Source organism: Haemaphysalis longicornis, unplaced genomic scaffold, assembly GCF_048455015.1.
Source record: "Haemaphysalis longicornis isolate Haplotype H1 unplaced genomic scaffold, Haemaphysalis longicornis Haplotype H1 scaffold_1, whole genome shotgun sequence".
In the NCBI taxonomy this organism is placed as follows: domain Eukaryota; kingdom Metazoa; phylum Arthropoda; class Arachnida; order Ixodida; family Ixodidae; genus Haemaphysalis; species Haemaphysalis longicornis.
Window position 1 is genome coordinate 62337842 of NW_027526203.1, and position 17310 is coordinate 62355151.

At 46.9% G+C, this 17310-nt stretch overlaps 1 pseudogene across 1 annotated transcript in view; it reads left to right on the forward strand.

Annotated features, from left to right (window-relative positions):
* Window positions 1–17310, forward strand: part of LOC144174733 (laminin subunit gamma-1-like) — a 111314-nt pseudogene that overhangs the window by 16064 nt on the left and 77940 nt on the right. The window contains exon 3 of the transcript XR_013323519.1: window positions 14406–14707. The product of XR_013323519.1 is annotated as a laminin subunit gamma-1-like (transcript). The remainder of the gene's footprint in view (window positions 1–14405; window positions 14708–17310) is intronic.

The window sequence follows — 17310 nt, forward strand, 5'->3', positions numbered from 1 at the left end:
CGGGAACAAACACTCCATTCTAAATTTTGTCAGCAGGATTGGACCTTCGAATTCTAATGATGCTTCATATTATTTCTCTAAATCGTCCAGTTCGACAAGCTCTTCAATTTCACCGTCCAGTTTCTTCAGGATTTCATATTTTTCTAATAAACTTTTTTTCAGGAACATTAGCTCACCGACTGATGATGTCTCGTCAGTCATGCGGGATTTAATGTCGTCGATCAGTGCTTTGACGTCCTGTCGGATTAGGCTTCTTGTTTGGCAAAGGCCTTGCAGGTCCATTCTCGACGTCGTTAATGTCTAGGTGGTCGTCGAGAAGGATCACGCTCGGTTGAATGTTGAAGCCGTTGTCCTTGATGTTGAAGCCGTTGTCGTTGTCTTTCAGTGGTCTACGCGAGACGTCCGCGGAGAATCGGTAAATCGTTGAGAGCGTGGGGTCCGCTGCCGGTCTGGCGCGTCCTCAAGTCCTTGTGTTTTCTCCGCGGACGCTTTCGGTCAATGGTCAGGAGCAGCAGTCTAGTCCCATCGTTGCGGTTACTCACGTCATCGTTTTGGGGCGGTCCGCAGACTTCGTTCTTCAACTGTGTAGTCCTTCTATCCTGGTCACGGCACCATTTTGCTGAAGAACCAAGGCGGGGACCGCGGGACGTGGGTGATTCGTTTTAATGGCGGATAGGACTTTTTAATGATGGTGATACTAGACAGCAGCTGCCAGTGGCCACCTCTTCTTCCTTTGAAATATTTTCAAACACCTTTATCTCATAAACTACGCATCCGTATACATTTTGATTGTTCGAACATGCGTTTACTTAGTGCGGCAAAAATAGCCGCATGGCTTCGTTCTTTGTTAGGGATTTCAGTCTTCGAAGGTTTGACGATCGATGGGACCCACTTTTGGCGAAGGTTTTGGCGCACTTTTAAAGCAGTTTTGGTGTTGGAAATCTTTCGCGCTTCTCTTAACTTTCTTTACGAAGGGATGGTAAATTGCACAGTAAAGCGGACACCAACGAGTCAAGGTATTGACAGTCACGCAATTCATCCGGCTGGCTTTGAGCAAGTTAGTGAGCGTGGTAGCGGACGACGAGGACTCGCCATGTGGCGCCAAGGTCACGTGGTCCTTCCGGGCTATTCCCGACCTTGTGCTGCACGGCGTGAAGGGCCTCTGGGACCTTGTGCGCCCATTGCTACGGAATCCAGCGCCGCAGTTGCGTCACGAGCATAGAGGCTACTCACGGCATCGCGCCCTCTCGCCTTGCCGCCAGGGCGAGGAAGCAGCTAATGACAGCTCTCTCTCTCTCTCTCTCTCTCTCTCTCTCTCTCTCTCTCTCTCTCTCTCTCTCTCTCTCTCTCTCTCTCTCTCTCTCTCTCTCTCTCTCTCTCTCTCTCTCTCTCTCTCTCTCTCTCCGCGCCTTTGTGAGACCAACGAAAAAGATGAAGCTGTTTCACTGCCAGCGAGGGAAAGGAAATACTGCCACTGCTACGATGTGTTAACTGTTGGACACTTTTTCCTATTAAGAGTGCGTTACGGTTCCTCGTCCACTCTCTCGGTGGCTGCGGCGGCATTCTTAATTCCCAGCAGCGTTACAAGGACACTGGCGCTCGAATTCAGAAAACGCGCGGCGGCACAGACAGGCCGCAAGTGGGCAACGTGATTCGCTGTATAAGCCATGGGCGTCCGACCATGGGGGAAGTGCGCCCAACAGGCGGGAAAAAGTAACGTGTTGATTTTACAGCGTAACTGAATGCCGCTACCACCCAATGGCTCAATCGTGGCCAGCTTCTGCGCGCCGGTACGCTTTGCAGCAAAGCCAACTTTCTCGCGAATGCTCTGCATCTTTCAGCGTCATGTACATATCGTCGAAAATAATCATTGTGCAATTGACCGCTGAGACGGCTTTATTATTGTGCCGCGTTTCTTTTTCGTTATTAGTCCACCGTGGAGTGTGCGTGCGTGCGTGCGTGTGTGTGTGCGTGTGTGTGTGTGTGTGTGTGTGAGAGAGAGAGAGAGAGAGAGAGAGAGAGAGAGAGAGAGAGAGAGAGAGAGAGAGAGAGAGAGAGGGAGAGAGATGAGGGACTTGTTGAGGAAATGCAGAAAGATAGGTCGGCAGTCTGCAACGCCAAAGGAAGCATTTTTTTACTACGGTAGCATTTTTTACTAGGTTAGTGAAGTTAATATTTTTAAATTTGCGTGGCAACCGAAGGAAGAAAACACGCGTGTAGAGTTGGGACCGAATCCACGCCTTTCGATTTGATCTCGAATGCCTTAAGACGAAAGGCGAACGCAGTCGCCCAGATGCCCCAATTGTTAAGGCATTCGAGATGAAATCGAAAGGCGTGGATAGGTCAGGAAAAACTGTTAAGGTGCGCATTTAATCCCTTGGCAAGAAACTGCAGCCCTCGACCTTGTCTTGTAAGCAGAAACAGTAATAAAGCAGATGACACGTGCAGAAAGACAGGCCGGTACCTCACGCTGTCCCATTCGCCCAGCGATCATCTTTTCTGCTTGTTCAACGCCGCCTGTATAAACATTGCCTAACGCGTGAGCGAAAAATGGCCAAACAGCCACTCTCCTGTTGCTCTCTGCTACCCTTCCCCGCTCCGTAGCCTTCCAGCGTGCTTCGTGTCCGCCAGCCAGCGCCGCTTCTCGGAAACTATGCAAAATAATGGAAAGTTTATTTAGCGTTCCCGAGGGGGCGCTCCTACGCCTTCTTGTTTTTCACCATGCCTGTCTGTCTTGGTCTGTCACTGATAAACTTCCTTTGTCACGAAGCAAAATCACTTGCGCTGCCGCAGGCTGATGCCGGCTTATCTTTGCGCGCTTATCTACTCTGATCACAGGCCCTGAAATTTTCTGAGTGGGGCATCCCACCTCTATCCCCTCCGCATTTAGGTATTGTTTTGACCCCGCTGTTCGCACTCCGCATCGGTACGCACGTCTAAAATTGAGGACTGTACTGTAGAAGCGCCCGGACAGCGTGGCGGGATCCCAGCTGCTTATCCTTTTGTTTCCTGTAATTTTCTGAAGTTTACAAGCACGTGATATTATTGGAAAGTAATCGTAGAAGTGAGCGCCTGAACGAAAAACGTGCGCGCAATTTTTTCTTCTCTAAAACTCCAGAAAGAAAAATATCAGTAAAATAATGGCTGCCCCATCCGAAAATATCGTTTTTCTGTTAGCTATATGTCTACCCGACAATCAGTATGTTCTTACACTATTTCAGTCCACCTCTGTCTTTATCTTTGGAAAAATGCAGCAAGTATGAAGCGAGCGACACGTTGAACGAGATCCCCCAGTGCGCCACAGAACTAGCGCCCCGTCGCGGCTAAGATGTAAGCGAAACGGCCCTTGAAGCCCAACAGGCAAGCTGACAGACACACGTCGTAGAAGTGGGTGCAGCGTTCGCGACTCGCGAGCAGTGACGTAAGGCGAGATGTCCGCCGGCACGCGCCACATAGCGGATCAGTGCCTGAACTAAGCGTCCCTACCCTTCCCATTGAAAAGCGCGCCACGCGTCAGGCAATGTTAATACAGGCGGCGTTGGCTTGTTCTACAGTTTTGTCGCTTTCAGATCTGCTTTTCTTCGAAGGTGCACTTGTACTGACTGTCCAATTCGCTACATTACTTCTACTACTACTCGTTTCGGAGGGGAGTACTGCTGTGGACGAATTAAAGAGCGTCTACCCAAAAAAGTCCCATCTCATGCTCTGCACGTCAAATTTCCCTTTCATTTTCTAACAGCATAATCTCTTATAAGATTCCGCATTGTACCACACGGAATGATGCCCTGGGGTTAGACGGTCGATGACATACTGATTGTAATTCACACATCCGGTATAGCTATCGCAAAACGAGTTGCAGTGGTCAGAACAATAATGCAGTGACTGAGCGTTAACTAAAGCTTACTTTTAACAAAAGTCTGGCTAACTCATTCGATAAGGTGACAGCTAACAAATTATTCAGGGTGACCAAATAATCTAATTCATTGGTAGTATTTATGTGCCTGTTGCAGGATTTTTCTGTTTTGTTACAAATATAAAAAATGTGCGCCTTTGGTATTCAGCGCTGGTATTTGAACGCGCCAGTACGCAGGCCTAAATTTAAGGCCTCAAGGTTAACGTGATGGGCGATTCCATAGCGACGATTGCGATTTCAACAAAAAAGGAAAGGACAGAAAATATATCCCACCATCATATCTCTTGGCGATGGGTTTATGAATAGTCGCTACGACAGCATAAAGTCTGGGCGAGAAAGTACGTGGTAAATCGTCGCCACTTCACCTGTTTTTCTAATAGCGTAATTGTTTAAAGGTTTCTTTGCAATTGCGCCATTGCCCTTGGGGAACAGCAGCATTTTGAATTTTTGTTTGTATTTTGATTTGACTGTCGTTTTAAACTACTAAATGTTTTTTTCCAATTTCCGAACCGGTATTTTTTCGGTTCGACACACTAATATATATATATATATATATAGTTTGAAAATAAAAACTCACTCAGAGCGCGAAAAGAATAAGGTTAGTAGAGACAGAGACAAACGAGAAAGACGTAGAAAATAGAAAAAGGTTTACTGACGTTTCAGGGAGAGGGCTCCCTTTCTTCAGAGTACCTGAAGAAAGGGAGCCCTCTCCCTTTTCTATTTTCTACGTCTTTCTCGTTTGTCTCTGTCTCTACTACCCTATATATATATATATATATATATATATATATATATATATATATATATATATATATATATATATATATATATATATATATATATATATATATATACATATGAACTGTTCAATTATTACATTCAAATAACCGATATAACTTCAATTTCCACACGTGTGGGAAGTTTTGTCTCAGCACGAATCCGCTGCTAATCCATTTTAGCCGCAAAAAAACACTAAGAAATATCCGCCGGTCGGCTTCGCTACAAGGCTCTCCAGAACAACACACAGACCAGAAAAAAATGAACCTGCGCAGGGAATTCAACGAAGCAAATGCATCCCTTTCGATGTTGTTCCTACGCAGATTCTTTTAACTCAAATCGCATGCTGGTCCTCGTCATTCACCGAATTCACACATTTGGTCGCGCTGGATGGTCGTTCTAGAGAGCTGCGGTGAAGCCGAGTAGCGGCTTTAGGGTGAGCGCCACCGTGAAACTGACAACCCCGTGTTTGTCTGCTAGAGTAAAAACCTAGTCCGTCCAGGTTTCATTAAGCTAATTAAATGATAAGTATCCTGAATCCCATATTACAAGCACTCGTGTTTTTATTTCTTGCGCTCCTTCGGACTGCGCCCTGAACACTGAGGAATGGCCGCAGGTCTGCTTCACCACAACGCTCTAGAACGACAAATCAGCGTGACAAAATGTGCCGATGTAACACTTGACCAGCCCCGACATGCAATTTCAGTAGAAAAATATAATCTGCGCAGAAAAAACAGCGCAAGGCGTGCATTTCTGCTGCTGTACCTCCGCAGATTCTATTTTTTTAGTTGACTAACTCGCATGCTCAGCCTCGTCATTCCTTAAAAGACTTTTTTTCCCTAGAAAACGTCACCGATAATTATACCACATAATAGTTTGTTGTTTTTATTATTAAGCCTATTTTTTTTTTGACGTCATAAAAGGGTGAAAGGAAAGTTCGCGCGGGAAGAGTGTATTTTTAAAGACGATAGTTTTTCTTGGGCTACTTGAACACGAAAATTTTGGTCTATCTGTCTGTCTGTCTGTCTGTCTGTCTGTCTGTAAGTCCGTCCATCCGTCCGTCCGTCCGTCCGTCCGTTCCTAGATTCAGCCGCCAGGCCAAAAGGTAAAGGTATTCCTAAATGAGTCGTTAATATTCTGGAGACGGTGTTCATACGTGTCATCATTGTTCAGCAAAAAGAAAACTTTAAGGCAGATGAGCGGCAAAAAAATTCCTACATATGTGGTGCTTGCAACGTTCTTATAGTTATAAATGCATGGATGCTTAATTGTTCCGAAAGGAAATTTAAAAAATGCGCATTGAAAACAATGTTTTGAAAAAAAAATACCGAAAGCGCCCTCTGGCGGCATTCCAAGAAGTCCAACAGTAGATGGCGCGAGCTGTGGAAGCGTGAAACTTGAACTGATGATTGATTGTGGGGTTTAACGTGCCGACGCTTCACATGCGATGAGGCGCGCCGTAGTGGAGGGCTGCCGATAAATTTTGACCACCTGGGGATCTTTAATGTGTGTCGAAATCTCGACCACACGGTCGTTTTTGCTTTTCGCCTCCATCAGAAAAGCGGCCGCCGCGGCCGGGAATCGAACCCGCGTCCTCGTGCACAACGCTTTAGCCACTGAGCCACCGCGGCTTTTTTAGGGGCGAAGCTCCTCTTGCTCGGGCCCTGTCCCGTCCCTCGTTGCTGCTGTACACGGCACCACGATGATGATTGTGACAGGATCCCCCTAGGGATTGGCCAACCAAACATTGGCCGAAGAGGTCAAAACGTTCAACGCGTTCGTTGCTACCCAACAAGGAGGAGAGGAAGAAGAAGAGGTTGTCGTTCGTCGCCTACGAGCTCAAGACACGTACCGGGGGTACGCGACACAAGACGGTCTTCAGAAGGCGACGGCCATGGTGGCTAAAATATCGCACACCGAATTAGCCAACTTACCCATGGAGATTGTCATCGTCCCAAACAAGCCCTACATAATCACCACAAACATCGACGTCGTCGACGGGCTTGTCAACGGAGCGGTGGTAAGCTTGACGTGTCGAGTCTTTATATGATGTGGGGGCGAATGTTTCATGGTTTTACCAATAAGCACTTTAGCTTCGCCCCTCTCATCATCATTCACTTCGTGGAGATGGCGGGATTTTTTATTATTATTACTGTTTTTCAAAAACACACGTCAAGTCAAGGATAGATTAAAAACCGTATATCATGCTTTGGCTTGCGGAAAAACTTCGAATAAACATCAAAAGTACACAGCTCTTCCAAAACTGGCAGTCATTCGTGGTCTGTGGTCTGGGTCTTGTGACTTGTGGATTTCGTACAGCACGGTTATACTTTGTGCGAAGTACTTGCTCACAGTGAGCGCTTCAGGATGGGCATGGCGTACTGCCGTCCTCGACCTCCAAATGGCATGCAGGCCTAGGGCCATGATAAGATCGCAGGGCACACTACTACCACTTTGTACAGACAGAAACCGCGTGCCATCTGGTGAAGTGAGCAGGTCTTTCTTTGAAGTCCCTTCTCGAATTGACTTGATAGAACCTCCGCTGTGCTTATCGCGGGAGGACCGAGACGGTAGGGGAAGAGCGTGAGAGGAGGGCGGGAAACTTAAGCGAGGTATTTGCTTGGCAGGCGCGGGAAAAGACTATCGTCTTTCGACGACATTGGCAGCAAAGCGAGCAGATACGGTGGCCATTTCTGTTTATTTTTAGAATAGCAGCGTATAAGTAAGTTTTAATAGCAAATAGCTAATAAAACGGCGTCTTAAAAAGAGTTTTAGTTTTCCCATTAAAGATTTGCGCCTCGTGAAAGCGCGGAAGAACGGCACCGCGTGACCGATTCTTGCCATTTCTTATTAAAAACCTCACGAGAAAATATTCACGCTTCTCACGGTTTCCTCATCTTCCCGTACTACTTCATCAAGTACAAGCGATTCTTTCTCGAAGGAAGTAACTGAGGCACTTTACAATCGCTCCGGAAAATAAATGGTGCAAGATCTCTCAGAATGGTCGATTGGTGTAAACAGAACAGAACAGAACAGGTCGATTGGTGTAAACAGCTGCACACCCAGTTTCTTTAGGGCCGGCTTCGCTGCTGGGCCAATTGCGCTGCTAGGAGTTACAATTTGCAGCAGGCAATGTAAGGAGGCTTATAATGAAGTATGAAGGCCGCATAATACGCCATACACAGTTTTTTAAAGTCAGCTCCACTGTTATACACCAATGCATTGCTGGCGCAGAGTGTCAGGCGTTGTTTTCTGCTCTTGGTGTCAAAGACGGTGCGCCATTGTGCGAAAAACCGGGGTTGTCATCTGGCACAGAAAACTGACGCAGCTGTAAAAGTACAAATAAAAAAAACTCATCAAATTGTCGGAATTTGTGCCAAGTGCGTACGTGGAATAATTTCAACAAAGCAAATAATTTCGGCAAAGCAAACCATGGGTTGTTTTGTCGAAATTATTTAGACTACTTATTTACTGAATTATTTATTTAAATTCTCTAGGCACGTAGACGACTTCCTCGTCTTATACAACACAACCGTAGACGCTCCACCAAACCGTTGCTTGTACACAGTCCTCAAAGCCTTCAAGGAATGCTGTCCCGGTCTCTCCTTCACACACGACCTTCCCGAAAACGCGTCCATCAGATTTCTGGGCACCGTCATTCACTTCCGGGAGCACCACACCTGCTGGAGGTACGACCCCCGTTCCTCCAAATCCCTTCTTCCACACGCGTCTGGTAACCCCAAGACTGCGAAGAGAGCAGTGACCCCCACAGCCTTGCTATCGGCAGTCAAAAAATCCTGTCCGCACCAGATGGCCACCAGCTTCGAGAAACAGGCAAGTCGCCTTCAGAACGCCGGCTACCCGAAAAGCTTGCTAAGGCCTGTTGGCGAAACACTCCTGCAGACAACAAAGGGAAAGGAGAAGAGATGGCCTCGTCAACCCACTAAAGAGAACAGAAGACGTCAGTTTTGCCATCCGTACATGGATTCTCCCAGGTCATAAAAAAAGTGGCGACAAGACATGGCGTCAAGGTTGCCTTTTTCCGCACCCAACAAGGCTTACGGCATGTGCCGTTAGGTGAACAGGTGCTCACGGAGGTCAGTTTGCGACAAAAACACCGCACAAGATACGCCGAGTGCAGCAAAAGTGTGGTACATAAAATTCCCCTGAGGTGCGGGTATTTTTACATCGGACAAATAGGCCGTTGCCTGAACGACAGGGCCCGAGAGCATGCCGCATCGCTCCAAGCAACCCCTTCCGGCCACCTTGCTAACCACGTTCGAGAGTGCCACTGTGAAGCCTACGTGCACGAAATCGCCGTTACCGGAAGGAATAAAAGCAAGATCGGGCGACAATTAGTAGAAGCTTTGGTGATAGACGAAGGTGGAGATGACTGCGTCAGAGTGCCGTCTGGGGCCATGTCAAGCATTGAAAAACAGTTTCTGAGCATCGATCTTCGCTAATCATATCAATGACCGGCCGGAACAATTTTGTGTGTTTTTGTAGTTTTGTATGCGTTAATATCTGTGTTTCCCTTAGTAAAAATTTCAGTTGTTATTCAGCGGTGTGTCGCGTTTCTCCCTCTTCCTTCGTGTTCGTGTACTTTCAAGCTGATTTCCGTCGAATAGTAGCACATAACAGAGCTATTCTACAAGTAGTGATCGCATTAAAAGAGCGCGAAGTATACCTGCCGCCTTCTCAATATACTTTGTGCGCGCGTGTTAGTGTGTGTCCTATAGCGCCAACTTCCGATGCACGAGTGAAAAGCTTTCTCATTCCCACACTTAAACCGTCTTAAGCGTCCTACTGAATTTACTTTTATTGATTTCATTTTTCCTTACTGATTCCGATAGTATCAACCACCTACAGTTGCACTATTACAGCAATTACTTGTGCGTACTTCACCATCTAGGCGTTTGTTTGTATATATATACGCGGTGACGGCAAAAGAGTCGCGCTTTTTTCTGTGGGGTACTCTACAAGGAGTGCTTCGTTCCAAGGAAGTGAAACAGCGCACGAGTGATTCGCTGCTCGAAACACAAGCGGGAAAATTTGTGAGGAACGTGCTGACCATCTCCTACAATCTTAATGGCCGCGTAACGTGCCGAAACAATGTCAAAATAACGAGAGATGTCACTAAGGGAGTAAAAGGAGTAATCTGGAGTAATAGGACCACCTGGGGCTCTCTGACGGACGTCTCACTTTTCGTCTAGTACGGCCGCCGCCGAAACCGGCATTTGAACACGACCTCTCTGTGCTGCTGCCCGACGGCGCCGTGGGAGGTTCCCGTTTGAACCCATTCCCATTTCACCCTTCCCGCTTGTTCCATCCCGTTTAAACCCGACGCAAAACGACCTTCCCGTTTCGCCCTTTCCCAATTGGCCCGTTCCCGTTTGAACCCGTTCCCATTTCAACCTTCCCGTTTGTTCCTTCCCATTTCAACCCGGGGCGAAAGAACCTTTCCGTTTTGTATTTTCTTATTTATCCCGTTCCCGGAATAACGTACCCAGTTTATCAAACGTTATAAAAACATTTTCATATTGTTTGCAATTTATTTCCGTTTGTTCACACCGCTGCGATAGCATGCTTAGTACATCCAGAGTCCTTGACTGCTTTTCAAACCTGGGCTTCACTTTTTGAATCTAGAGGGACGACGACATTTGGTTACAATTCGTCATACCAATTAACAAATCTTTTAAATTAACAAAGCCTAACAAACAAATTAATAATTAGCAAATTAATAAACAACTCTTCTAAATTAACAAACAAATCTTTTAAATCAACAAACCAAAAAACGATAAAATCAAGAAGCCCAGAAAAGTGCCGCGGAAGCACAAAAAAAAATCGAAAAAATACCCTCTCTTTGAAAGAAATCGTATTTCGTGGACTAACACATTTAATCGTTATAATAACGCAAGTGCACATCAATCTCGAAAAGAAACAGATGAAAACTATAAAAGATAAAAAGACGAATAAAAATAAAGTAACCCTATGTATTTGGATACATAGCTACATCTATAGCTATAAGAAATCGCAGTCATGAAAAGCGGCGAAAATTATAAACTTAGCTTTGCGTTTTATTGATTCTGTTTATTCCCACCACTCTAGCGTAATCAATTTGCATAATAGGGCAAACTTTCAAAAACTTAAGCAGCGCAGGGTCGACTCTAGCGTAAATTTTCTTTACTTCAGAAACTTGAAATTGTCGCGGGAATACTACCTCCAAGGGCCTTTCAGACGTTCAGCGAGAAGACATCATAGTAAGACTATTAGGCAGCCAATCAGTTGAATTACTATTCGAAAGTTTTCTTTGTTTCCTCGTGCAATTTCTTACTGGAATAAGTTAACTGAACGAACAGCGAACTCGGTATCGTTAGAAGTATTTTCCCCACGTATTGTAAATATGTATTCTGGTTGAATCGTCGTATTTTAAAATTGGAATAGTACATTACGAATGCATATCCTTGTTCGGACCCCTTTGCGTCTATTACATATTTATGTCTTTTATTTATTTGTGTGGGGCGTTTTTAAACTACGCCAACCAATACTGATGTGTTTTTATGTTCACTCCTGCATGAGCCCGACCATGCCGTAAAGTATCGGTAAATAAATAAAAATATCTGCCAATTACTCACGTAGGAAAGGCATTAGCAGCCAATTCTCAGATTTCCGGACATGTTTTTTCCTTTTTTAAAGTCTCTCCTACGGACATCTTTGATATATAAATCTCTCGAACCCGAAGACAAAGCTACACTCCAAACAATGAGCATAAGAGCGGCTGATAAATAAATTTCAGCCGCACGTACGAACACCAACTGCAGAAAAATCCAATGCGTGCATTACTCAAGATATTGGGTATCTTTATAGTACACTTTCGTCGCTACAAATTTTGTGTCAAGAGGGCAGTATCGGCCTAAGGCATTCGGAAACTTTTATCGGCCGGAAATATCGGTCGATTCCGGAAAATGTGGTGCATACAAGTTTTTAGTGCATGACCCGTTGCTTGTAAGCACATTTTGGGGAACAGTTTCGAAGACGGTAACGCATATTTTCAGAAATTCAAATGGGTTGCAACGATGCGGGTTCAAATGAGAAGAGCGCTTGCTTTGGAAGCGGGTTGTAACGGGAAGGGCGTTTTGGGAACGGGCTGAAACAGGAAGCGCCCAAACGGGAAGGTCGTTTCGGGAACGGGCGCACACGGGACGGGTCAAGCGGGAAGGGCGTTTCGGGAATGGGTTCAAACGGGAAGGGGTCAAACGGGAATGGGTTCTTTCGGGCTACACCCGGCGCCGTGGCCACCGAGTCACCACTACAGGAAGAGATGGCTCAACCTGGAGTGGGCCAGCGCGTACAATGATAAAAGTTGTTCGCACGTACGATACCGTACGTGACTAGCCGGCGCTTTGGCTATCAGTTCGCGTTTCGTGAAAAATCTGAACGCTCCCGGGCGCTGGTCACTTGCAGGTTGTTCTGGCGATATAATAAGTGAGAGCAGCTTCGTTAATTTGCCCCCAGCATATCACCACGTGAGATACGGTTACGGGTTGCTACGACATGCAAATTAAGCAAGGGAGGTACGGTTGACCTTAACCTGAGCTGATGTTTTTTCACGGTAAGGGAGGTTGAGCGCGAAGCTTATGCTAGCAAATGAGATTAAAAATAAGTATGTTTATTTTTTTTTTTTTGCGCCATTTTCCACCTTCTGGCTATCTTTATTGTGCACCAGGAAATGAAGCATGTATTTGAAACAAAACACCCTCTAAGCCTGTGCGCGGTTTTTTTATTTTATTAATTTTTATTCATCTTATTTTCATATCTTAAGGACCTGGGAGGGAATTACATAGAGGGGATTAGGAAGATATTCAACCACTGCACAATACATTAAATGTTGCCACACATTATTATGTAAAGCTTAAAATGTAGAAGCGCATGAAAACTACACACAACAGAGGTAATAAGGGGAAAATACATGCATATAGATGTTAATTTAATGTATATTCAACAACGACCTTATTTTTAAGTGCGCATATAATGCATACGCGCCGTATGTTTACTTGCAATTTCTTTAGACCAGCTAGTCTTCGCTTCCGTGTTCATCCGGCGGGCACTTTGACAGTTAAACATTGCGAATGAACCGCTGCAGCGCTCAGCACGAGCCACAAAAAATGGCTTCCTCAGATTATTGAGCGATCATTTTGCAGGTTGCTGCCACTTGCGGCCGGCTTCTAAATATGAACAGGAAAAGTCTCTGTTCTGCATCCATCGACTTCATTTCGGCTTTGACTAAAGGAATGCTTTGAAACTGCCACCGGCCGTTTTAAATGACTGACTTCGATGGTGAGGTGTAGCCAGGGAGAGGTTGAGGGGAAGGCGATGAAATGAGCTCGGTTGATGTTGAGCCGAGCTAGGCCAAGCATGCCGCAAACCTTAATGGTCACACTGAGGTTGAGGTGAGGTTGAAAACACTAAGTAAAGTTCGAGGCGAGGTGAATGGCAGCGAGGTCGTTTGCCCACCTCTCGCGGTAGTAACGAATACGCGGGCATGGCCGATGTGGGGAGGCTTAATAACGAAAAATATGAAGTTGGTCTAGATACACTGCTATCGTTTGAGGATTGGAAAAGAAGTCACGAAGAGGGACTGACTAAAAAAAGTGGCAAAGTGAACACAGTTTTAGGGGATGCACTACTGGGCGTGAATAAGCTACATCACACCAAATCAGCTACCTGGGGATGCACTACTGGGCGTGAATAAGCTACATCACACCAAATCAGCTACCTGAAACGCGCAATCAGAGAAGGGAGCAAGACACAGCGAAATAGAAAATATGCATAAATATATATATAATATTGGAGAGCCAAAGTAGTTCCAGAACGTCGGTAATGTCCCAGATAGAGTGAATGAAAAACGTGACTGCCTGCACCATTGGCTTCTCCGCGGTACTTGATCTGTTCGGCAGTGAAGCATGCAGCCAAGGGCGAGAAAAAAAAAAAGGAGGATGACCGTTGGAGGCTGGTGGGTGTCCTTTGTAGGAAAGCAGGCGTAGCCAACTCGGAGGAAAACGCGAATAAGCGAAATGAGGGCGGCGGGAAGTGGTGCCGACGTATCTGGAAGGGCGTGTGCGAGCCGCATCGGCCGCGGAAGTTTACGAGGGTCGAAGTGAAACAAATATAGCCCATGGAAACATACTGCTGCGCTATCTGTCGGCCCGGCTTGTCTTCGGTCTCCTGGCGCCGGGTGCGCACCAAGAAAAATCCACTGCATAAAGAAACAAAAAAACAAAACTGATGAGAGAGAGAGAGAGAGAGAGAGAGAGAGAGAGAGAGAGAGAGAGAGGGAGAGACACCCCCCCCCCCCCTACCCTTCTTTTAGGGGCGAAGCCCCTTAGTGGCTGAGGCCGTTGGCGTCTCCTGTCGGAGCCGTCGTAATCGTCGTCTCATGTAGTCACGGTACTAAAACACGGGGACACTCGTTTACGCCTCGCGCTAAAGCGTTTCGTGCTTCAAAGACACGAGACTTTTAGAGCAAAGCTGAATAGCTCTACCCCAACAGTTTCATCTCCGTTGGCAAAAATGCCAAGGCGCCAAGAATACCTCCCCAGGTTTCACGTTAGTGGAGATGTACCGGGATTTTTCCGTGCTCTTTCGTGCTGTGCACCACAGGGCTCGTGGCTATAGCGCGGACGCTGACGACCGCTCCCGCCCATTTGCCATGCAGGCCGGGCGTTCGACATCACGTACGTGCGGCTCAAGTTCCACTCGATGCGGCCCGAGAGCTTCGCCATCTACAAGAGGACGCGGCCCGGCTCCCCGTGGGTGCCGTACCAGTACTACAGCTCGACGTGCCACGACACGTACGGCCTGCGGCCCAGCACGTATGCGACGCACGCCGACGAGACGCGCGCGCTGTGCACGGGCGAGTACAGCGGCCTGTCGCCGCTGTCGGGAGGCAACGTGGCCTTCTCGACGCTCGAGGGACGCCCATCGGCCTTCCACTTCGAGAACAGCAAGCTCCTGCAGGTGGGCCTCTCCATGTTCTCTCTCAGCGTCGCTGCGGCGCCTATTCGGGTACACCTCTGGCAGGAAGAACTTGCCACGCTGCTCAAAGATGACCCTCAGCCTCCTCAGGTCATATAGTTTCATACTAACACATACTAGAGGGAAATCTGGCGCCACTGTCTAGGGAGCCGCGCTTCATCGAGCGTTCCGTTATAGTGAACTAGTATTCTAGTTCACTATTGTTCCGTCCTGTACCGGGCAGGGGGGCAGGCACGTTTCACTCGTCCTTGGTATGGCTAGAGTCCTTCAATGCTTTACTGGTCACGAAACTTTGGCGCTCGTTTCATATAGGGACCGCGCGCGCCACTACAGGCGCCACCGCCGCACGAAGGTCATCCAGCCGCCGCTTTCTCTTGGCGTGCAATAGAGTTCCTGTACATGCTCCCTACGGGAGTATATAGGGAGCATATACAGGAACTCTAGCGTGCAAACGCTCGCTGCTTTTGGTGTCTGCGCGCTGATTAAGTGTTTTTTTTTTTTTCGTAGTAGTTAGCGATGGATAGTCCATTCATCACCTGCCTTCAATGGGTTTTATTTTTCGTAGTAAAATACCCTAGACTTCGGCCGCGAACGGCAACGGCTTCTGCGCGTGCTCTGGCACAAGCGCTGCGCCGTCGTGTTTTCGGATTTTTAAATCTCTATTTCTTCTTTTCTTAAAGCAATGTAAATACCACACATGCGGTAGCTGCGTAGTCACGGACTGCTGCGGGCCTATCTATAATACAATAAAAAAAAGCTGAAAGAAACCAAGTACGCGTCGTTCAGGCTACGCTTGCTCTGGAATGCACAAAACACTAAAAGAGATAGCCCAATAGTATTGTCGTTTCAATGAGTGGGTACATACTTGAGAACATCTAAAAACCCTGCAGAAACGCGAAGGATCAAAAACACGAAGAGATATATGTTGCACCATGTGTTTTTCTGCTTCCACGCTTTGCAATCCTTGCAAAAACAGGAAGCGAAAAAAGAACAATAAAACTGATTTTATCACACGCAACAAAAATTCACTGTTACGAAGGGAGACAAAAGAGCGTGGTCCAGCGTACAAAAATTTATTTTTTCACGCTGCGATGTGGAGCACACGGAGGAAACAGAATATTGCCACGTAGCCAAGAACGACGCAAAGCTTTTCTGAACGCAGCGAGCTAGCGAGCTCCTGTTCTACAGAAGACTAGAATGAAACACAAACGTCGAAGAAGCAGTCCGCAGTGTGACGTGCACAGAAGAACGTCAATAAAGTGAGTTGCGCGGCGTTTGCTATGCATGCATTACTCTGGGAACGTTATTAATTTCAGATCCATGGAAATGGGATCGAGAACATTGTCGAAGAAACAAAAAATCAAGTTGGCGACAAGGTGGCACCCTTTTCATATCAAACAATATTGCCCGACGGGACGTAGGACAAAAAGAGCAAACGGGCGCTCCGGTTGAAACGCCAGATAAGAAACCGGAATCGGCCACGCGCGGTTACAAAACAAACAAGACGAACCCTAAGGGATAATTCGCGGAAATATGAAAAGTGAAAGCACAAGGACGTCACAAAGCTTTTTTACACGCGAGCCTGAGCGCAAGGTAATACAAGTTTGCAAACAGGTAATGAAGCACCGCAACAACCTGACTGATATGACAAAAATCCTGCTTTAAAGGAGCCATGAAGAGAAAACAAAAGTTTGTTTTATTCGAAAGATTAGGTGTTATAGTACCCTAAGCGCTTTCCCGGAAGCAAATGATGCTTTATTCACTGAGAAATAAGGCAATTTAAGCCAAATTTTTAAATCTCCCGCTAAATTGCACATTTCGTGACGTGACCAATGGCGTCATACGAGCCGGTCCATGAAACAGATACTTAGTATGTCGACTCCATATAGCACCCACACGCGGGAATCAAACAGGAACCGCAACTCGGGCAGAAACAGACACGGCGACCATTTTAAAAATACTAGTAAAACCTAGTGCACCCGCAGCCCTGGTCATGGAATCGCCTGATCGGGAGAACAAAACTCTCGCCAAGAAGTTCGGGCTTGCGTTTAACAACCTCACGCCACTCGAACGCTCAATGCTTCTAAGTGTACGAGCGGCAGGAGTTGTGGGATACGCGGATGGACCGGAAAGCGACCATTCCGCGATAGCCACAACAGACGAACGCCCAGCCGTCGGCACCGCGGACTCGTCAGCCCCGTCGCGACGGACGAATTCAGACTGGTATGTATGTGCCGTATTTTTATTACGGTTAATAATAGTTCAATTTCAGTAGCAGTATCGCTTATGCCAGTTGGCCGGCGTCGTGTATGGAAAGCCGTTCGCGCGACCTCTCTGCTCCGACCAGAAAGATACGAGCGTCAATGCACGGTGTGTACGGCATTTTTTCCCCCAAGGTCAGAGCGCTTTGACGGCGATTTGACGAAGTCGGCGACGAGCGACAGCATGTCCCAGGAGTGAGCTTACGTAAGGGTCCCTGCCGTAATCACTTCCTCGGAAATGAAGCGAGCGCACTCGTACTTCCTTTAGCTGCCTTTCTCCTCCGTTTGCAAAGTTCACAAAACGTAGCCCCTTGCTTCGCCGAG